This window comes from Ictidomys tridecemlineatus, chromosome 5, assembly GCF_052094955.1.
Source record: "Ictidomys tridecemlineatus isolate mIctTri1 chromosome 5, mIctTri1.hap1, whole genome shotgun sequence".
In the NCBI taxonomy this organism is placed as follows: Eukaryota; Metazoa; Chordata; class Mammalia; order Rodentia; family Sciuridae; genus Ictidomys; species Ictidomys tridecemlineatus.
Genome location: NC_135481.1, coordinates 87,167,632 through 87,192,394, shown reverse-complemented (window position 1 = coordinate 87,192,394; position 24,763 = coordinate 87,167,632). Strand labels below are relative to the sequence as shown.

The following is a 24,763-nucleotide window of genomic DNA, read 5'->3' as shown; positions in this document are numbered from 1 at the left end:
ATTTCTAATATATATATATGTTATCTTTGTAGTTATTGCTATATGGTATCTCATTATTCCATGTATAACTTATTTTTACATTTCACTTTTGAGCATTTGATTCCTTTTCAATTTGGAAGTATGGCTAAGAATATTACTAAGAAAATCCCTGCGTGTTTTTTTGTGGGGGGAGGTGGTATATATATACATGCTTCTGCTGGGTGTATGTTAACAAATTGCTGGGTTATAGGACAGGTGTTGTAGGTTCAACTTTCTGAGATCCTCTAAAACAATTTTCTAAAGTAGTACCAATTTGCACTCCTTTGCAGCAGAGTGTGACTTAATCCACATTCTTCTCAACACAGTACTGACGATCTTTTTCACTTTGGTCATTTAGATGGATGTACAATATTACCATATTATGGTTTTAATTTCACCTTCCCTAATGTTTAATGAATTTTTCCTGCTTTTCGGTATTTATTGGTCCTTAGAACAGTTTCTTTTATGAAATTCCTGCTCAACTGTTTGGTCCATATTTCCACATAGATTTGAAGGCATTCTACACTTATTCTTAATGTAAGTCCTCTGTCATATATATTGCAAATATAGACTCTTATTTTGTGACATGTCTATTCATTTTGTTAATAGTGTCTTTTGATGAACAGAAATTTAACTTTAATATTGTTCTATTTTTTTCTTTTACAATTAGAGTTTCATTTGTCTACTTTAAGGTTACATTGACATTCTAGGTTTCTTTTCTAACAACTTTGTTTTCTTATCATTGACATTTACATCTGCAATCCATCTGTGAGTTCTGATAATGGTATAATGTAGGAGCCAAGAAATAAATTTGTATACATTTTTTCAATTTGACTATTCAATTAACCCATACTATCTTTTTATAAATGCACTAGAGGGTCAACCTTTGTCATAAATGAACTGTGGAGTTGGGGTTACCCCAGTGGTAGAGTACTTGCTTTGCACATGTGAGGTACTGGGTTCAATCCTCAGCACTAAATAAATAAATAAATAAAATATTAAATTGCATCCATCTACAACTAAAAAAAAAAAAAGTGAACTATGCAAGTTTCCGTTCATATCTATACTTGTTACTGAACAGTTTTATTTTGTTTCTGCTCCACTAGTCTATTAATCTATTTACAGTAATACCACAATGGGTCTCAATGGTCTTCATATTTGATAATGGAAATCATCCAGCTGTGTTTATCTATAGTTTTGTTCTTTGGGAAAAAAAAAAGCGAAGGCCATGTAATTTTCCTAATTAATGTCTTATTATACTTAGACTAAAATCCAAACTCCTCACTATAGCCTATGATGCCCTTCATGTCTTGGTCACTGCCTACTACTATTCTGACTTTACACTTACATCCTGCTCTTGCTCACATGCTTCTGCTACTATGACCTTCTTAAAACACTCTAGCTCTTCTTAATAGGACTTTTTTTTTCCTTCAAACAACTCTGTCTTTGCAAATCACACCTCAGATATGTCTACATATAAAGCTATAATCTACATATATAGACTACATATAAAGCTGCTTCTTCTGAAATAATATTATTAATAAAGTTTATCATTTTTCTTGGTCACTAGAAGTTTAACAAGAGCAGAGATTTATTTGTATAGGTCTGTTGTACTGTTCTTAAATAAGTTTTGGACATATAACAACACATTAAAATTTATTAAGTAAGTACAAGAGAGTCATAATATAGTAGGTAGAATATAATACTGTAAATTAAAAGTACATGGAAGATGTAAAGATGCTAAGGAAATTTGATAACTGTTACTCTTTTTATGTAACTACCAATTTTATCATTTGTCACTTTCCAACTGAAGTGGAAAAAATAATTTCAATAGAAACAGCAGTTGTCTAAAGAATGTGCCCATATGGTGGTGCACGCCTGTAATCCCAATGGTTTGGGAGGCTGAGACAGGAGAATCACAAGTTCAAAGCCAGCCTCAGAAACTTTGAGGTGCTAGGCAACTCAGTGAAACCCTGTCTCTAAATAAAATTCAAAATAGGGCTGAGGATGTGGCTCAGTGGTCGAGTACCGCTAAATTCAATCCCCGATACCAAAAAAAAAAAAAAAGAATGGGCCCATAAATGGGTTACATATGGTATATCATACATCACAGCACTGTCATATATAAATAATTGGTCAATTTAAAATATGGACATCCTTTGAGCCCTAAGAGGCTTATAAATCAATGTTTCTTTCTTCAAATAAAGAATGTAAATAATATGATTAAAACTGTTGGGCACAATTTGTTAAAAATATATATACAAATTTTAAGCAGGACTAGAAAAATAACTATTCTAATAAAATGAACATTATTAACTGAGACTATAGTTAAATTGCACTCCTTAGTTTTCAATTTTATCATAAAAATGGTAGAATTTCAAAACTGTGATTTGTCAAATGATTTGTTTCAAATAGGTAATAAATGTTATTTCATAAGGAAATATTCTTAAGTTTATGAATTTTATTCATAAATTGCTTACTCTATTTCTGAAAAAAATTTCATTCAGTGGACCATTTTAGTTGCAGTGGATAGAAAAAGAATAGTAAAAATACCCACATGTACTACTTATTTAAATAAATGTGGACATTTCCAAACTCTTAATATTATCATAAATAAAAATACTGTTTTCTGGGCTGGGGTTGCGGCTCAGTGGTAGAGCGCTCGCCTAGCATGCATGAGGCACTGGATTCGATCCTCAGTACCACATAAATGTAAAATAAAAATATTGTATCCACCTAAAACTAAAAAATAAATATTAAAAATACTATTTTCTCAAATAATAAATATCACAAATGACAATAGATACTAAAATTATGTTTTAGAAAAATATTTCCTTTAAACATTTTAACAATCAAAATTAAGATTTTTTCTTTACAATTCTAAATCCTAATGGTAAACAATCCCAAAGCCCAAAATCTTGATATTTGACTAATGTACAAATCCATGAAGATTAAATGAAAATTAAATAAAATAAAATAAGTGAGTTAGGTAGCAAAGCACCTCTCCAAAGGTTATTACTTTTTATAAGTAATAATTATCCGAATATATAAAAATGATAAACCACAGAAAAAGAATAAGTTGGTAAAACAATAAAACAAATATATAACAATTAATAATATCCATACAAGAAAACTATAAATTTCCACTGTTCTTCCTGATGTAAGGACTAAAGACAACATTTATTCCCAATTATATTAAGTCTATAAATTCTTCATATAACATTCCTTTTGGGGTTGATTAAAGCACAAGTTAAAAACTTTACGTTTTCATATTAGTTGGCTCATTATGCTTTATTTTAGGATTCTATACAAAGAAATATTCAGAAATACAAATACTAATGGGTAAAGACTTAATGCATTATTTTAACACTGTAAACAACTTTAATTTTCAGCAATAGGTAATACTGAAATTATGTGCAACACAATATTATACAGCTTATGATATGAACTAAAAATAATAATTTTCTGTAGGAATCATAATTTTTTATGAAAAGGAAAAGCAGAGAAAGTTTCTGATTCAGAATATAAACAGTTAAAACTTTACGAGTGTTTGTATTGGCATAACAGGTAAATTTCTTTACCACAGTTTTCTATACTTGAATTTTCTATAAATTAATATACTTAAAATTATAATGATATAAGAATTTTAAAATAAAGGTATTGTCATTATTTTTATCAATTAGACAATAAATGTTAGCTTATTTTACACCATTTCTTTTTACTAATAATCACTTCTTTTATCATTTTCATGCTGACAAATCATTTGAAATTTCACACATCTTGCTTTAGAAAATATATTACTGTAAAAGGTTTAACTTTAACTCTTCAGTTATATTTGAAGATTAAAAATTTTCAAGTATAAAATGACACTGTTAAATTATATACTTTTTCATGCTTATACCAGATCAAATATTCTATGGTTCTATGGAGTTTCTTCGCAAAGAAATATACATGTTCCAAATTGAACTAATTTTTAATATTTTAAATTTTTAAATGGGTAAATTGACATTCAAGAAAACATTTTTCCAACTGAGATTTTATTATTTTTATTTATCCCAAATGATTTACACCAGTCTTATCATGTAAAATTGATATTTAAATATGCATTTAGATCTTATATTTAATCCAACATAAGTACATAATCTAGAAATTTAAAAATAATATATTGCCAATGCTCTTAAAAAGCAATTATATGAATTTTTTAGTTGTATTCATAAATAAAATAATCAGAACTCAATTCTGAATAAAGATTCTTAAGATTACTGGGAGATATCACAAGCAACAGCAGAAGTGTATATCTAGACTAAGTAAGAAAACTCATCATTAGTAGTCAATGGTGTGCATTATAAAATAAGCAGAACAAATTAAGCATGTATAGAATATAACCAGATTATAATCCTTCAAAAGGATTTTGGATTTGGTGTTTCAGATCCTAGAGTGAGTAGTCATGTAAGTTTGTTTAAATAAGACCTATGTGAAAGTATCAGAATGAGCAACATAAAATAACTGAAAGAAAATGAGGAGTCATAAATTAACTCCTGGAGTGATAAACAAATTAAAATTTATTTTCCTGATAGATTTTGCATTACTTTACTAGTAATAAATTTATATTACTCAAATTCTCTTCTTCTTGATTTTTTTAATGAATAAGGTCATATATTGGTAATATCATATGATTAATCCTATGTTTAGGGGGAAAAAACTATGACCTTGAGTGGTACAATTGATTGGCAGGAAAAGTAAATGTAGAAAAATGAATTTCCTAAAACCAGAACAGAAAGGAAAAGGCTTTTCCTGGTTTATATCCCTACCAGTATGATGTTGGGAAAAAAAGCAAAATTATAGTAAACAATATTTTCATAAATTGTTGAATTCATGGGGACAATTCTATTGATAGACACAGTTGATTCTCATTATTTAAGGTAGTTATGAACTATAAGGTTGCTGTATAACAGAAAATTATTATAACATTGTTTTATCTATGTGTGCTTCTACTTAAAGATAATTTATTTTATATTATTGACTTATTAGTGATATGAAATATTATTTAGTAATATTTAACTCATAACCAACTACTCTGTAAGTCATGCCTACATGAAGCTCAACTTACATCTATATTTTCTCCATAAGACATGTTAGTAAATTATGATTCCTACAGAAAATTACTATTTTTCTTTAGGAACACTACGCAGCACCTCATGACTCTGCTTGGGGGATACTATGAATAGCACAAAAATGTGAAAAAATAACACAAAAATGTGAAAAAAATAGCACAAAAATGTGAAAAATGTGACAGTAAATAAATCTAACAGGAATACACAATTTGAGAGCTGAAACGTGAAGGCAAAATTTTGACTTATTCAATCTAAGCTAGGCAAGTATGTCAAGTGACTCAATACAACTCAGAAGAGATTTTCATATCTGCTCATGTCTACAAATGATTATGAAAGGATTCTTGAGTACTGACTTGAAGATTATAAATAAATTTTAACAAATGGACAAATTCTCAAATATAGGCTTCATGAATACTGAGGATCAACTGTATTTAGCAGAATGAGATTTACATGGAAATACTTATCAAAACAACTTTAACAATTGAGTTAAGTGAAAGTAGTCAAGTTAGTATAGGGTTCACCAAACCTACCCTTATAAGAGGTCAAAAAGAAAATTTTAGGTTTTTCAGAATAAGGATCTCTTCTGAATTTTACTGAGGTCTGAAACATACTACTGGAACTATAATCTGAACTTATAAAATACATTTGCCACAAATTTGTGTGGGAATGGAGATCTTATTTTAATGTTGGCAATATTGGAAGTATATACGTATAATTCAAAAATTTAGTTGTTGAAATGATTTTACTGAAGTTTAAGTTGCCCAATAAGTGTTGTTTTGAAGTGAATTCATTGCAAACATTATCAAATGCACAGAAAAAGTTCACAACCATTTAGCATCAATAACCTGCTCGTTAGAAGTCAGATTCACTGTTCTCATTCAGAAAAATTTTGATCTTGATCTGGGCTCAACATATGGTAACAAACTTTACCACTGCAAAATTATTGACCTTCTTTGTGCTAGGACAAATCAGGATACTCATCTGCTGTTTCTGATGAAAATTCATGAAACTATTAAGTTTATAAGACTGTATGAAACTTACTGTTGACATCACTTGTTCAAAAACATGATGGATTCAAAAAGTATATCCACAAAGTACTAAGTGAGTATATTATAATGAATACCCACATAAGCTGTCAACACCTCTAATCTTCAAAAGCTTTGCAAATTTCTGCAATTACAAAAATCAGTGCACTCTGCATATACTTTTATCACCATCAATTACAACTCATCTTACTAGTTTCTACTTCAAGTTGTTTTTGATATTTTCTCAACTTCTTTGAAAACATTCTTACCTAGATGTTCCACAGAGACCATTCACAGTCATTTAATTTCTCAGCTACATTAATTCAATGAATAAATAATTTGGTATTAACTCCTTGGATAAAGTTTATTTTCTCTGGACAGGTTTTATTTAATTTATTTACCATTGGAAAATGATGTTTCTTGCTTTTGGAAATGGCTTTTCTCTTGGCTAACAAATTAGTTATTCAAAAAATTACTGTGGTTGCTGCCTCAGTTCATTTTTTATTTGTAAATAAGACATTCCATTTAAGCTTCCCCCCCCACCACTGCTTTCTTATGTATTGAAACTGTTAAGATGAGTGCATAATCTGGTAATGTTAACATTTATTCTTTTAGTGCAATCATCCTGTGACTGCATAACAACACAATGCTATGTCACCTTATTTGTAACAAAATGATTCACACTGCATGGTGCCTTAAAATCATAACATTAGAGGCTCACATTTCTCTTCTCTTCTCATTGTGACATGATGAATATGTACTGGTAATAAGAAGTAAGTACAGTGCCATGGTACAGTAAACACTGCCGAATTATTATAGTGTTGGTGCAATTTGCAGTGCATTGAAAGGCAACATGAAGTGATGAGAGCACCATATGTGATATCTGCTGCAACTAAACTGCCATCACACTGCAAAAACAGACAACACAGCATACATACTGTGTTCTAATACATTTTCATTTATTGGCACTGAGAGTTAAATTTCATATAATTTTCACATTCCTTGAAATGTCCTTTTTATTTTTTCAGTCAATTAAAGATTGTAAAACAATTCTTAGCTCATGGACTGTGCAAAATAAGACAGAAGGTCATACCTCTAGAAGCACTCTAGAACCTACCTATACAGTTGACTAGTTGGATACAAAGGAAAACAACCTGTTTATAGAGGTTACTTGGAAATTAAGACCAGATACTTTTTGAATGTCAACTGTAAACCGCAATGCAAAAGGGCCTTCACTTTAATTTTTGATGGTATCAGAGGGTTTTCTTATATGCTGAGATGGATCAATAAAAATAACTCAAATGTCATGTGCTATTAAAATTTTAATATTAACAATTAATTCAATAGCAATAGTACTAATGTCAATTCCACCAACATTAAAATGACATCATATATTTCATATCTGTCAAATCACAGGAAGATACAGAGAACCTTCTTCAATCAATTTACCAAAGCAGCCAACATGACCCAGTGCCCTGTAATTCATCTTCTGGAACAACAATGTCACATAATATCCAATAAGTTTCTCAAGGTACATTATTCTTCCATGTGATATGTAAAGATATTCTCTTTAACATGGTTTTAAATATATAGTTGGTAGAGCTGATGACACAGAAGGAAATAATAAATCAAGTTAAAGGTTGAACATGGAGAAATCATTCTGAAGCATAAAGAAATTTATCAATATTTTCCATGTAGGAATATTGTAACCAGGATAATATACTAAAGATTATTTTATCAAAAAAATACTTCCACTAAAATATAATTAATTGCAATTAGACTCATGTGTATTTGAAATTACAAAAGAAAATCATTTCTCATTTACATCTTGATAAAGATAAAATATTTTCATAGATTAATATAAACAGAATTTCAGAGCAATATGTTCAAATGTTGAGGACCCAGTTTAATTAAAAATACAAAAACAAAAAAAACCCTCAACTCTTACCAAAATATGTGTCCGGTACTATGTAATTAGAAAAACATCTGTCTGTTTTACATTAGCAATTATTGCACTCTTATAACCAGCCAACTTATTTAGTTTTGAATGTCTCAGCTGCAAACAATAAAACAGACATTGCCAATTCCTACAAGAGCTTATTTCTATAGGCAAAAACATTGCCAACTTTTTTTCCATTTTTCACATAAAAACAAAGGTTCTTTAGGTTATTAACTGCCTTAAAATTCAAATGCTCCCCAAATTTCTATATTTACAATGAAAACAAATAATATTAAAGAAAAAACAGTGATAAAATTTATAAAAAACACTTGTCTTATACTTGGAATAACTGACTTGATTTATGTAACAGTTACATGTCTGGAAATTGTGACCTCACTAGAAAAATAAATCACATTACCCCATTATAGTATCTTCCAACTTAAAGAAAACCACAGTCTCTCCTTTATTAAAGACAGTTATATAAACTGCCACTGTAAAAACTTCACACATACATTACTAGATTAACACACACTAGGAAACCTATAATATTCAACTGGTTGAAAAGCTCTCTTTGAGAGGTCATTATATTCCTTTTATAAGTCTCTTGGCCTTCCTGACTCTCTTAAATGTCTCCCACATTGTTTCTCCAACACTTTCTCTACTCTTTAGCTCAGAAAGAAAAAAAGTTTCATATATCTTTCTTGTATTATGAACAAAAATACAAATTATTTTAATGTGAGATTCTAAAATCCAAAAGTTTCTTATGAGCTTTAAATTATAAGATGAAATTCTTTCCACCTGGTAGTTTTAGTTTAGGTTATATTATATATTGAAATACTACAAAATTCTTCCATCTTTTATTGTTTATTAAGTGGAAGTTAATAAACAAGTTTGCCAAATTTTGCAAATTTATTATGTACTCAATGTTAATTCTGCCAAAATGTTCAAAAAGGATCCATTAAAATCTTTTGGCAATATTAATTAAGTCAACATAAATATGATAAGTAAATGTAATTTGTATTTGTGATGTGGGAATATATTTTTAACTCTGCAAACTGGGTGGGATTTAATGATGACTAACAGTTCTGGTTTTCATCATTTACTAAATTCCAAAAGCATAACAAATTTGGATCAGTTGCTTTCCTGAGTATTTAGTCATTCTCACAATTTCAAAGCTAGCATTCCTTGGGAACCTGTATGAACAACTCATGGTTTTTCAAAGAAGGAAATAAAAAACTCATTGCTATATTTTTTAAGCTAAGTGAATGATAAAACTAGACCAACCACCATATATTTATTTAAAAGCTCTAACATGGTTTAAAATTCTTTAAAAATTAAAAAATAATTTTAGTACTTAAATTTATTATATATTAATATTAGTAAGTATTACTCCCATGGTAAGTATAAGAACCATATAGAGGAGTTACTGTTAAATTCTTTTGTAATCAGCAACATTATAACTGAAATCAACATTAACACTTGGTGAAATTGTTTTCAACTGCATTTTTAGGTTTTGCCCTGAACTTATAATCAAGGGAATAAGAATTCAAATAAATTTTAATTATTTTTTCAACAAAACTCGCCATCTTTAAGTGATCTAAAATAACTTATGAGAAAACGTACTTTTACAAAAATGTATACTTGTAAATACACCACAGACCACAAAAATTGGGCTGGGTTTGTAGCTCAGTGATTGAGAGTCTGCCTCACATGCATCAGACACTGGATTTGATCCTCAGCACCACATAAAAAAATAAATAAAATACAACAAAGATATTGTGTCCATAAACAACTAAAAATTTTGTAAAAAAACATAAAAATCATCTAAAAGCAAGTACATCAAATTTATAATAGTTATCTTTGGGAAAAGATTGAGGGATAGGTAAAAAGGTTACTTTCACTGTTTATTCTTCACCTATATCTTTTGAATTTTCCAAAAATACTTGTAAATTACCAATACTATTCAAAGAAATGGCTAAGAAGATTTTCAAAACAATGTTTTCTAGTACTTATTTATTGGTACCCATTATAAAGAAAATAGGAGATATATCATTGATATATTTTTTTAAGCTGAGATGATTATAAAACTAGACTAACCATGCATTTTATTTAAAAGCTCTACCACTGTTTAAGAATTCTTTTAAAATGAAAAAATAATTTTAGGACTTAAAACTAGATGACCTAGTCATTATGGCTGCATTCAGGATCCATGTGAATGCCCATGGGAAAGAGCCCTTTGAGAATCATAGTTAAAATGCATTTTGGGTTCTAAATATGCTAATTTTTAAAAAGGATATTTCCTATCTAAATAAAATATTCAATTATGAAGTTGAAAAGAAGGAAGAATTCAGACTTGCTTTAAAAATCCTCAAAATACAAAATTAATCTTCTTTATACTATTCCTCTCATATCTACCCTTAGAAAACCAGAATTATGAAACTTTTGGGTAGTTAAAAGCTGGGCAGTGGGAGGTGGAGGTGGAGAACTCTTATCTGTATATTCTCTTACTATCAGCTATGTTTTTTTAAATTTAGACAGTTATAAAAAAGAAATTGCTGAGTCACCTAAGAGTCTGGTTCAGAACACATGGTGTGAGTAAAACAGGGAAGATTAGAAAAAGGGTGAAATAACTGTTTCAGGGGCTGATTATGCTACAGCACAGAAACACGTGGCTATGAAGGAGAACAACAACACTGGCTATGGTTTCAACAGCAATAAACTAAGAGTGAAGCAAGGAAAAATTAACCTCTCTCATCTCTTATCCACAGTGCCAATATAACCCAGATTACTTAGACCAATGTAAACCTGACTACTGAACAATGAAGAATCATAACCTAATGACCCTCCAAACTCTCCCAAAAGCTGCTGACTCCAGGAGTGAATATTTGTTTCCAGAACACAAAGATGATGATTTTCTGTAGCCCTATCCTATTATGTATGATAACCTGAATTTTTTTCTCTGCTGCTTGAAGGAAGACACTCTTTTTTTTTTAATGTTTTGCATGGATTAAAACTGTATTTAAATTCTCTAGCCCAAATAGTGCTGAAAAATGGCCCTATACTTTCTGCTGGTGAGTTGAAGTGGGTATGGGTGATTCTAAGTACTTCTTGCTGCACTTGGATTAATGGCATAACTTGCTTCCATCTGGAAGAGGAGCTTACTAAAATATATCCACCATGTGGCACTTGTTTCTGCTACTATAAGACCTTATTTATTCTCAAGCCTATAAATACGATAAAGAAGAGTTTTCCCCTGAAGTGAATATGCTCTTAAAGAACTGTTAGCTGAATATGTAAAGGGCCAAAGGTTGGAGTTTTGGGGAAGCCAGCTACATTATGATGTCAGTTATGAACATGTAGGCAACATAGACATGTATTTAAATGCAGCTAATCTGCATCTTAGCAGAATGCTTCCTGGTCTTTCCTGAACTTGAAAGAATGGAACACTATCATTCTCATAATCTCCCAGGCTCTAATGAAGTATGAAGCTTCCGGCTTCCCTTTGCTTTGCCCTTTCAACCCCTCAGGGTCCAGCTGCAGACTATAAAAGCATTTAGTTGTGGTCTAGAATCAGCTCCTCAGAAATGGGTTATCCCATAACTCACACTACTGTTCTCTTTAGCCTCTTTTGTTTTTATGTTGCATTTTCAGTGTATGGGAGATCATTAGCTTTCTTCCTTTTGCTACCTTTCTAAGTAATAAAATAAATCAAAATCTGGCTTATTTTATCTCTACTGGGTCACTGTGTCAGGCAGCCTGTCCATGTCTCCCTACTTGAATGCTTGAAAATTTAAATCAGATTATGGCATATTCATACATTCTAAAATAATATGCAAGCAGTATAAATGAATTAATGTATCAACATGGAAAAATTTATCAGATATTGTTTAGATAAAAAAGTAAAATATATTCACTTAGGATAATTAATTCTACAAAGATGTATACATGTGTATATGTATGTGTATGTGTACAAATCAGTATAAATATACAAAAATCGGGCTGGGTTTGTAGCTCAGTGGTTGAGCGCTTCCCTCACATGCATGAGGCACTGGGTTCAATCCTTAGCACCACATTAAAAAAATAAATAAAATACAACAAAGATATTGTGTCCATAAACAACTAAATTTTTTTTTAAAAAAACATAAAAATCATCTAAAAGCAAGTACATCAAATTTATGTACATCAAATTTATAATAGTTATCTTTGGGAAAAGATTGAAGGATAGGTAAAAAGGTTACTTTCAATGTTTATTCTTCACCTATATCTTTTGAATTTTCCAAAAATACTTGTAAATTACCAATACTATTCAAAGAAATGGCTAAGAAGATTTTTCAAAACAATGTTTTCTAGTGCTTATTTATTGGTACCCATTATGGATTATGTTCTCTAGGTTTGTGTTTGGCAGGGGATGGAGGAGTTAGGAAAAAACAACATAAAAATTAATATCACTATTTCATACAGGTATTATTCTTTCTAAATTTTATCAAGGTAAGAATCCTGAAAGTTATAATAACATTAGCAATAAGAATAATAACCAACACCAACATTTACTGAATATCTTGTTGGTTACAAGTACATGAATAAGGTATTAATATGTACAAATTTGGCTAGGGACATAGCTCAGTTGGTAGAGTGTTTGCCTCACAAGCATAAGGTCCTGGGTTCAATCCCCAGCATGTACAAAAAAAAAAAAAAAAGTACAAATTCATTCCAGAACAAACATTAGCAACCTATACCTAAACCTACTACTAAATAGGAAATTCATTATTTTACAAAAGCATCTTTTTATTTGTTGTATACGGATAGAATAGCATTTCTTACACAAACCAACACAAATCTAAACAAACCAATTTACTCTTTCCTCTATAATTGGAACCCTTCAAAAGTGTAACAAAAACTATTTCAGAATTTTCTTAAACATTTATAAATCAAATTTGTCTTCCCACTCAATTAACTCAAAATGAATTACAGATCTAATCATAAAAATGAAATTATAAAGCTTTAAGAAAATTTCACATTTGCAAAACTTTCTGAGACATGAAAAGTAAGAAACAAAAGAAAAAGCTATTTCTGGTTTTGGAAGGACACACAGAGTGAGTGAAAAAGCAAGCTAAATATGGGCTAAAATATCCCAGCACATCTATCTGACAAAGACTTGCATTCTGAGTATCAAAGAACTCTTATAACACAAAAATAAGAAAATGAACAACCCAATAAACATGGGCAAAAGATTTAAAAAGCTGACAAAATAAAACACAATGGTCAACAAACACATGAAAACTCATTATTAAAATAAAAATTAAAACTGTAATGAGACACAATTTCACATCAATAACAACAGCTAAAATTTGAACAACACCAACATATCACCAAATACCAGTGAGGATGTAGATTAAGTGAATATTAATGAACTGAGGGTAGAATACAAAATGACATAATGCCCTTGGAAAATAATCTGATGATTTTTCACAAAAGTAGGGTGTTCCATATGACCCAGATGTTATATTACTATTAACCCATGAAAATAAAAACATAACTCAGTAAAACGACTTTTACTCAAATGTTCATATTAATTTTAGTCCGATAGTGAACAACCAGAAGCAAATGTTCATTGAGAGGAAAAATGGGTCAACAAATTGTATACCTAGACAAAAGTACTTATCAACAACAAAAAGGTATAAATTACACATGCAAAGTGAGGATGAATCTCAGAAATATTATGCAGAACAAAATAAATAAAGACAAAAGGCTACATAATGTATGACTCTATTCAAATGCACTTTTAGAAAAAAAATGAAATTTACAGTGACAAAAAGCCGATCAGCAATTTCCTATACCAGGAGTGGGTGAAGGAGGATGGAGTAGAGTGGGACTAGTGAATGGAATGGCAAGGGGCACAATGAAATATTTTACCGTGATAGATATATATCATATCTTGAATGTGGTAGTAATGACATGGGCTTAGTCTACTCATGTAAGACAGGTGGGCAAATACTGCATAAAAATGTTTTAGAAGGTCTTTATAACTATTCAGAGATGGGGATATTTCATTTTCATATTTATATTTTATGTTTCTAGCACACATTTCCTGAAAAACTACTTTGAACAAATTGTAAACATTTATCAAAATTCTATCTCCACTTTATTTCATTTTTTCAGATAAAGATTTAATTTACAAATTACTTAAAAACCTATGAATTTTTTAGATCTCCCTTCCTGCTATATGGTTCAAAAAATCTTTACTAGATGTCTATTTCTTCTTTCCTAATGGCTGAGTATATCACCTATATGTTGCTTTGGGTTTCTAAAAAAATATATGAGATCCTGACAGTGATTTTCCAATTTCAAATTTTCATATTAACTGAAATATGAGCCTTTCAAATGAAATTAACACTATAGTGTCTGAAATAAAAATATGGAAAACGTTTCTTTCAATCCCAAGGATGGTGGACATTATCTTGACTTCTTGCTAACCACCAGCATGCAACAAGTAAGCAAATCTTTGGTGACTCTATTTTTTTATTATTTATGCTTCTTTTACGATAATGAAATGGTTAACCTGTTTCCAGTATTAACTACTACCACTGCCTTCAACAGAGTCCAATCTTCTGCCATTGGCATCATATTTTAAACACATGAATCTGTGAAGATAAACCCAGAATAAATGTAATGACTAGTCTATCACTATCTATAGAAAGAGGTATAAATTCAAGAAGAATCTATACCACATCTTTTAATTCCAACTCATTACTCCTTCCTTGCCAAAACCTAAACCATCTTGCTTGAGGTTGTCCTAATTCTTCAGGTATTCAACCATTTTCTGATGCCTGTAGTCATGATGAAATACTTATCAGAAGTTCTGCTTAGGTATTATTTCCTTCTTTGCTATTTCTTCTGTCTCGTGCACCCCCCATCACAGGAAAATTAACTTTCCTCTCACTAGTATATGTTTCCTGCGATTAAACAAAGTCTTTTTTTTTTTTCAGTACCAGGAATTGAACTCAGGGGCACTCAACCACTGAGCCACATCCCCAGCCCTATTTTTTTGTATTTTATTTAGAGACAGGATCTCACTGAGTTGTTTTTACACCTCACTGATTAAATAGTCTATATTCTTTACCTTTGCAAGTATGGTACCTAGCATGATGCTTAACACATAGCAGGCATGCAACAAATGTTCCCTTAAAATCTAAAATAAATGATCAACTCTCAGGCAACTATATAAATTACCAAAATTAACTCTAAGAATTATTAAGCAACCAAGATACTAAAAATCCTGTCAAATAATTATAATTCAAATAATCTTTGAGTTCAGTCTGTCTTATGTGCTATTTCAACAGAGATAATTATCATATTATACAAACTATTCCAGTTTATATAAACAGAATGCCTTTATTTTATTACTAAGTAGCCTAACTCTGATATTAAAAGGAAAACAAAGTCACATCCAAATGCAATTATGCATAAATAAGTTTCATATAAAAGTTAAAAATAACAAATACTGATGAATGAGATCCAGCAGCATATTATAAAACTAATATAATCACATACAGCTTTTTCCAAAAATGAAAGTGTAAGTTAATATTGATAATGCAATAATGCATAAACATAACCAAAATACGTCAAAGAGGAGATCTGCTAATGAACAATAAGAAAATTACTTCACTATTATTAGGAAAAAAAAGGCTATCCTAAATAACAAATATAATGTAAACAAAACATTTTGGGTATTTGCATTATAAATGAAAGAAGAGAAAATATATTAAGCAAAAAAAATTATATACATGAAACAGAAATAAGAATATAAAGTTACTATCATAAAATGGAGAAAAATTATAATTACTTACAAAATTTTAACTGGGTAGAAAACAAAAATCAGAGTTAATATAAATATTTGTTCAATAAAACAGAAGTAAAATAATGCAAAATCATTAATTTTCCACACATGGTATGTTGAATAAAAGCCCTTCAAATGATATCTATGTACTAGTCCCTGGAACCTGTGAATAATACCTTTTTTGTAAAAGAGATTTATAGATAGATGTGATCAAATCTAAGAACTTTAAAATGGAGAGATTACCCTGGATTATCTGAATCTACCCTAACCATAATTAAAAGGGTCTCTTTAAGAAGGAGGCAAGAAGGTCAAATGAAGAAGTAGAAGATGTGAGGAAAAAAGCAAGAGAAGTTTAGTGTGCTTCAAAAAAGGGATCAAGGAGCCAAGAAAAGCAAGTAGTCCGCAGAAGCTAGAAAAGGCAAAGAAAGAGAGGTCTCCAAAATGAACTAGCTCTGTCAATACCTTGATGGCAGCACAGTGAGACTGATTTTGGAATTCTGGCCTCCAGAATTAGATGGTACCATACCAGGAAAGTTATTTTAACCACAGACATGAAACAGGAAAAAAAGGAAAAAAAGATGATAAATTTGACTATATAAAAATTTAAATTTTCTATCCAAGAAAAAAAAACACTAATACTTTTTCATAAAATTTAATTTAGGATTTGAGAACATATGGAGAGGCATGGGCCAACTTTTTAAAAGCCCATAATATTAAAAACTGTAGTATTTGATGACAAGCACATGCACTTGTGCACTAAGAATGTACTGATTTAAATTTTCTGAAGTGTAAAGGGCAATGAATATTCAAATGTCTTAAAATACTTCACATATTCCTATGACCAAACAAAACCACTATTTTACACTTAGGAATTTATCATAATGGAACTATCATAAATGAATATAAAGCCTTAAACAATAATATAAACTTTATTTATATCATCATAAGAAGACTAAAACAAATACACAATAAGAAACTGATACTCGATAACAAATGCATAAAATGGGATATTCTGTAGAAATTATAAAAATCATGTTTGTGAAAAAGGAAGAATCTAAATTGTCTAAACATACACATGATCCAATATTAAGTGGAAAAAAGATAACATGCTCTCTGTAGTATGATCTCTATTTTTCAAATAAATGTAATAAGATTGAAAGAAAACAAAAAATACATTTATGACAGCTATTTTTATCTTCACATAATTATTCTAATTCATGAAAATAAATTGTAATTTTATATTCAGAAATATTTTGAGTAGAATACAAGTAAACAAAAAATCTCAAAATGAAAGTTTTTTTTTTTTACTTTTAAAAGTAATAAAAAAAGTCATATGAGAAAATAGCTTTACTGATTTGACAAGTGAAAATGTAAAATTCTGAGAGAGGGAAAAGGGTGTTATGTTAGGAATTTGGGAATAGCTCCTGTAAGTAGGCAACACTGAACTAAAATATGAAAAGATGAGACTTCACTCCCAGTCATCAGTGAAGATCTGGAGGAAAAGAGATCCAGAAATGGAGCATCAGTACAAGGAACATGGGGTAAGACAAAGGTCACTTACTTGAGAAGCAGCCAGCGTCTATAGCACAAAAGTCACGAAGACATTAACATAAAATGGAATTACAAAGTGTCAAGGCCAAATCATCCTGGGGTTTCCAGGCCATTTTAGAAAGTTAATATGACTTTTTAAATTAATAAGGAAAACACTCATAATTTCAAAATGATTAAGACTAGAAACAAACCACAATGAAGAAACATACTTAGTCAATAAATACATTAAATTATTAATCTAGCTAGTAATAAGGATAACCAAATGAAAATAACAGGTACATTTCAAATCATTATTTACATTCAGTGGCACTAAAATGAGAAAATAACAAAACACTAATATGATCTGTGGTGGCAAAAATGAGGAAAAACTAAATAAAAAATAGAGATGTGGGCTGAGGTTGTGGCTCAGTGGTAGACCACTTGCCTAGCATGCGTGAGGCACTGGGTTCAATTCTTAGCAGCACATATGAGTAAATTAATAAAATAAAGGTCCATCAACAACTAAAAAAATATTTTAAAAAAATATACAATTTTTAAAATGTTACATTTTCACCAATGGAAAAAAGTATATGTCCATTTAATTACATTTTCAAAAATATTTACTACATCTAATATTGTTTATTATTTCATTTCTAATGCATTCACAAATTCTAACAGTACTCCTTCAAAATAATATCTCATCACTTCTACTACTAAAATTCCTACACCAATACCATAATTTCTCACTGAACTACTGCAATTATGTTCCTAATAATTATTGCATTTGGCCCTCATGCCTTTCCCTTGTTCCTTTTCCAGACATTAGGTAGAGTTATTTCTTCAGTGCTAATCAGTTTACTAATAATACTAATTGATTGGCATTGTCTTCACATTTTAAAAGTAAAATTTTAACTCCTTACTACAGGACATTTGGTCTCACACCTGCATTATATCAATGACTTCATTTTCTGCCGTAATCTTTTCCCAAAGATACTCAGTCCACACAGGATTTCTTTTTGTTCTGTGAACATGTTGAACTCTTTCTGTTCCAGACATTTGCCTTACTATTCCTGATATGTGAAATGTGATTTTCTTCCTCTTTTAGAACTCAAGTCAAATGTTTCTACTTTCTTTTAAATCTTTAAGAGATCAACTAAAATGCCCCTTCTTTGAAGATGTTTTCTCTTACTATCCTAGCTACCCCCCAACTCATTTAATCCCATGACCTTGTTTCTTTTTTGGGGGGAGATAGATATTGGGGACTGAACCTAAGAACACTTTACCAGTAAGCTACAATCCCATTCCTTTTTATTTTTATTTTTAGACAGAGTCTTGCTAACTTGCTGAGGGTCTAGCTCAGTGGTTGAGGTTGGCCTTGTACTTGTGATACTCCTGCCTCAGTTTCCCAAGTTGCTGGGATTACTGGCATATATGATTATGCCCAGCTCATTCCTTATTTCTTAGAAAGTATTTATGCTTATCTAAAATTGCTGGTTACTAGTGTTATGTGTTTGTGTTCCTCTTCTCTTTCATGATAGCAGAGACTTTCAGTACCCTAAGCATGTAGGACAATTCATGGTACATAGTAAGACTAAATAAACAGTTAATGTATGAATAAATAAATGATGATAATAAAACATTATACAAATAAGAATGCAAGTTATAGTGACTTTATTAAATTCTATATAAACTGTGAATAGAAAAATATGAAAGAAACATACAAGAACATTAAGTAAAAACTAATCTGGAAAAGATGAAAAATGTAGTTTTCAAATTTTATTTTTAAATAAAGAAATATTAGGGCTGGGGTCATGGCTCAGCATTAGAGTGCTTGCCTTGTACATGAGAGACCCTGAGTTGGAGCCTCAGCACCACATAAAAACAAATAAGTGAAATAAAGGTATTGTGTCCAACTACAACTAAAAAATAAACATTTTTAAAAAAAGAAATATTAAACTGACTGAAAAAGTCATCTTTTTAAAAAAAATTGGAAGATTAGAATACAAAAATTAACTTATGAAATTAAGACCTCATATGTACACATAACATATATGTATATACATAAATGATAATAAATGTAAAAGATATAATAAAGAGCAGAGTAAAAATCAAGTTATACATTAATCAAAATATGGGAAGTTATAGAGCAAAACATATTTTAAGAGAAATATATTTAAAATGTCATCTTATTTCTATACAACCTAATAAACATGCAAAGAATTCTACTAAAGCTCTAAAATCAAGGATAAGCACATACTCAGAGTCAATCTCATCTGAATGATAGTACTTTCATAATAAAAAGTTTCAAAAAGCAGTCATTATCTTTAAACACTAAAGTAAGAGACAGAAAAAGGAAAAAAATTATAAAGTTCAAACACAGAAAGTACTAAAAGAGCCTCCAGCAGAGCTATTCTTCTTAGGAAGTCATTGCATCCTTAATGAATTAGATCCACAGTGGGACTAGAGTTGGGTATAAGCCTTTTGCAATATTTTAAAAGAAACTTGTTTTCTATTTGTAGTATATCTCTAAAAGAGCTAGAAAGAGACTAATGGAAAGAGGCCTAACCCATTAGAAGCCTTTTGCCAAAATTATTTTTAAAATGGTAACAAAAATAAAGATTTATAGCAAGAGCCTACAAATCAGCATATACCAGCATGTAGTTGGTAAAATTTGTTTTCACATAATTAGTACCAAGCCAAATATTCTTAATGGATTATTATTATTATTATTATTTAAGATACTTTCTTTGAGGTAATAACATTAATAAATCATCAAGTTAGAATAATGTGTGATTAATTCTAAAGTGTGGCACTGATTTGAATTTTTAGTGATCTAATATTTTTAAGACCTAAATACCAGCAATCTGGTAGTTAAATAAACTCAGAAAAAGTTTATAAGAATATCATTCATGGAAAGCACAAATATGAGTAATATGTAGTTTCTACAAAGGAGCAGAAATTTAAAAAGAAAGATGTAATGTATATTAATCCAGTTTTAAGAATTTATCACTTCTAGTGATAACATAATAAACTAGAGAATGGAACAGAATAATGCATACTGATCCTAAAGGCAAACTAATTGGGATCCAAAAATAAATGGGATGATATTTAAATCAAAGAAACAGGAAGGTGATTTTTGCTTGTTTGTTTGTTTGTGCTTATATGTGAATATAAGTTACAAATTACCAGGTAAAGCCATAAGCAAGAATGACGTCTATCAGGAAACAGAAGAGTGGGAAAACTACTGATTATGGTTTGGTTTCAGATAAGCAGAATTGCACAGTAGTGGGACTATGTGAAATTGGAGTTTAAGAGAGAATCTTAGAAAAGAAAGATCAAATGATAACTAATTCCAGATTATTTTCCACTTTTCTCTGTGACAGGAGAAAGGTCATTTTGCATAGGAACATTAGCTAGGATTAAGCATAAACCTACTCATTTTTTTGAAGAATTTTAGAGTTGACCATTTACTTAATTTTAAAAATTTTACTTGACCCACTAAAAAGTTCTAGAAAATATCTTAACTGAAAAACTGAATGAACCATCAAAAAGGAAGAAAAAACAAACTCAGAGTTAAAAACTGAAATAGTTAAAACTGAAATATATATGAGGTAGTATACTTTGGGGGATTATATTTTTCATCATTACTTTTCTTATTTGATAAATGATGGCTATACATATTAGATGTATTTTCCTATCTTCTGATTTCCCTAATATATGCAGAAAAACAGAATTCTGACCTTCCTAATATAAAATTTTCATTTCTACACAAAACATTTTTAAAAATGAATTTTTATATAAAGCAAATTCCTCTGAATTCCTGCAATGTCTGTGCGAAGGAAAAAAATCACAGGAACAAAGTGTTTCTTGGTAATTAAAATTGAAAATCACTAGGCCATATTTTAATTTGTTTCCTGTTATGAAAAAATCTAACACAAAAGTTTACTGGCTTATGAAATACAATGATGCGAAAGTAATTATATATGTTGTAACTCTTGGGATCTACTATTTGAAATTCAGATTATCCTGAGACCTGTCATATGTATCATTCAATCACCAGGGTCTCAAATTAGTAAGTGCTAATGCATAAAATTATCATATATTAAATATGAAAATATTATCAGTCATCGGTGAACATTAAAAAGTAAGGTAAAAATTTCTCTTTAAAAAACAAAACAAAACATGTTTCCAACAACATGGAAAAAAGGAACAAAAAAATAAAAAAGACTGCTGCGATTTTTTTTGGCATATAGATTTATTTTGTTTCAAACCTTAACAATGCAAATTTGAGGAGAAAGGATTTTATCCCTGCTTGGTATATTACGGGTACTCATCTGGAAAAAGAAGTTTTAAACATATAGGAAATTTTTCAATTATCACTACTTTAATGCCACTGCATTTTCTTCATTATCTAATTTTTGTGCATTTGTGTGAATATATATATAATATAGTGTATATGAAGAAAATATCTTCAAAATTCATTTAAGGCACTTTCTTTGTGGTAATAACATAGATAAATCATCAAGTTAGAATAATATGTGATTAATTTTAAATTATGGCACTATTTGAGTTTTAGCAATCTCAAATTGATTTGGTTTGAGGTTGCTAAAACTCATTTTGGTATTCTGTTGAGGAACAGCAGACATTTAGACCTGCATTACAAATCAAAGCAATTTAATTCTATTTTATCTATTTTTTCAGGGTGCTAAAATCGGACCCACAAACATGAGCTAGGTAAGTGCTCTACCACTGAGCTACACCCTCAGCCCAAGGTAATTTTATTTATCATCCAAAACAGCAACAAATAAAGTCTGTCTGAAACATTTAATCACAAATATAATTTCACTTTAGTTTTCTATTATAATACTGTTGTCTCATAAATAACCCTCTTGGTAACCAATGGCTTCCCTTTTTAAAATTTCAGGCCACCTCTAGGAATAAAGTATAAAACTCTGAAGAACCTAAAAATGAAGAAAAGAAAAACTCTCACAGTAGATAAATAATTGTGATGTTTGTTTTTGCTTCTGTGCAAGTTACTTAGAATACTTAATCCCATAGCTGTTATAGTTGACTACATCAATTGAAATAATAAAAAAGAGAGAAATAAAGAAATTCTGAGGAAAATGCAAGAAAATCAACTAAGTCAAAACCAGAATTAAAACTTAAAGTAGACTTACCTAAAAAGGAATAAAGAACAATACTATTGGGTTAAACAAGTAACAGAGGCACAAATAAACAAATTCTTACTCCTCCAAATTTTTTTTGGAACAAAGAATGAAATAAACAAGTATACCAAATTATTAATTACTCAGTAATTTTACAAAATTCAATCTCAGCTTTCTGAAGAGATTAATCGGCAACAAAATGGACTAAACCCATAACAGGGACAAGAACTAGGCAGTAAAGGGTTTCTCAATAAATAAGTCAGCAAATATCTCAAAAATAATCACAATCTGATCAGGTAGAAATGCATACAAGTTAATATAATAACATTTAAAGTATTCATAAGAACACAGTGGAGGGAAGAATTTATTTTAACTGCCATGACCACTAGACTACCTAACTTTGGCATTGAAGATTGAGTAGGATTTTCCACAAGGGAGAAAAAAAAAGTTAAAAATGACATTTCAAATGATGACACAGCATAGGACAAGGCATGGAATTACAGAAATAGATGAACATCCATAGAACATCAACCAGCCCATTATGGTTTAAATGCAGAGGAGTGGTGATATAAAGCATATTACAATGGAAATTTTCCTGTTGTTTCAGTTTCAGCTAAGGACTCAAAGCTGAGATAAATACGTTTCAAGTAGTAAAACTAAAGTGACAGATCACATATGCTAAGCTTGATAAGACTGTGCCCCAAAATTTCTCAGGAAATATTCAGTTCACCAACACAGAAAAAAATATAAGCATATAATGGAAAAGAGATTTTACAGATTATTTGAGAAAAGAAACAGAAAAACAATTCACTCTATAAATGGTCCTAGAATATAGGACACTCAAGATCCAGGTACCTGATTAGGGTAAAGAAAAAAGAAAAGGAGAGGGAGAAAGGAAAAGAGATAGAAAGAGAGATACAGAGATTAATTCCAGAAGCAAGAGAGAAAGATAGCCTTCATCTATATTGCTTTAGAAATGGCCAATACTTTCAAATAAATGTATCACCTCAGCTAGGCATGGTGATGCACATGTGTAATCCCAACTACCTGGGATGCAAAGACAGAACAATCACGTGAGCCCTGGCGTTCAAGACTGGTCTTGGTAACACAGTGAGATCTTTGCTTAAAAAAAATTTAAAAATATGTGTGTGTGTGTGTGTGTGTTCACATGAGTGCACTCATGTGCATAAGCCAATTTAAAATAAATTTACTTAGAAGACTGCAAAAAGAACAAGGTAACTACAGAAGAAAATAAGTCAGAGGTAGACCAGAAAGTCATAGACAAAAGAGGGCATTCCAAAAAAAAAAAAAACAGAATCAACTACACACAAAAATAGTATCAACCACATTATAAATTACAACAACTAATTACACCTATGTCATTTCCAGACATTAGGAGTCTGACAAATCCTGACTATCAGGAGGATAACCTATTTAGATTTCCAATATACATTTACTATCAATTAGCTCTTTCCTACATCTATTTCTCAAACTTTGGAAGACCCAGAAGTAGCATAGTGAAGAGATAGAAAAAAATGAGGTAAAAAAATTAATGGAGAAGTATACTAATTGGCCATGTTCTATACATTTTGCCATTCAGCCTTTTAAGCTTGCTTTGAGCGAGGATATGTAGGGGAGAAATTTTGAGTTAGAATTTCAGATTTTAACTTATTGGCCTTTTTATCCAAAAATTAAGTCTGTTTTTAAATATCAGAGAGTGAGAAAAAAAAAAGGAATAAGAAAGAACAAGAGAAGACAGATAACATATAGGCAAGAGCAAAAACATGTAACAGAAGAACAAGGGCAAGAACTGAGAAGAGATAAAGTCAATTGAACAGTATTTTATCAAGAAAAAAAACCTAATAATATTCAGAATGGAATTGCAGGTACAGTGATAGGAAAAAATAAGTCAACTTGCTTATAGCCTTAAGCAGTCCATTTCTTAAAAAGAAAAAAACTATTGTAGTAAATGGTGGCAAAACAGACTGTAGACAGTCAATTTTGATATGATTATTACAGGGTCTGAAACCTCTCTTTTCAATACATAAGAATGAAAATTGCTTTTTACAAAGGCATAATATCATACAACTATATATGTTGTGAATTTACTTACAGGGAACTTACATCTACTTATA

The 24,763-nt window shown here is 30.1% G+C and overlaps 1 protein-coding gene and 1 non-coding gene across 7 annotated transcripts in view; one reads left to right on the top strand and one right to left on the bottom strand.

The window, feature by feature from the left end:
• Positions 1-24,763, bottom strand: part of Nova1 (NOVA alternative splicing regulator 1) — a 134,967-nt gene that overhangs the window by 60,658 nt on the left and 49,546 nt on the right. The window lies entirely within an intron of this gene.
• Trnav-cac (transfer RNA valine (anticodon CAC)) lies at positions 12,709-12,778 on the top strand. The gene has a single exon. It is a non-coding gene; the product is annotated as a tRNA-Val (tRNA).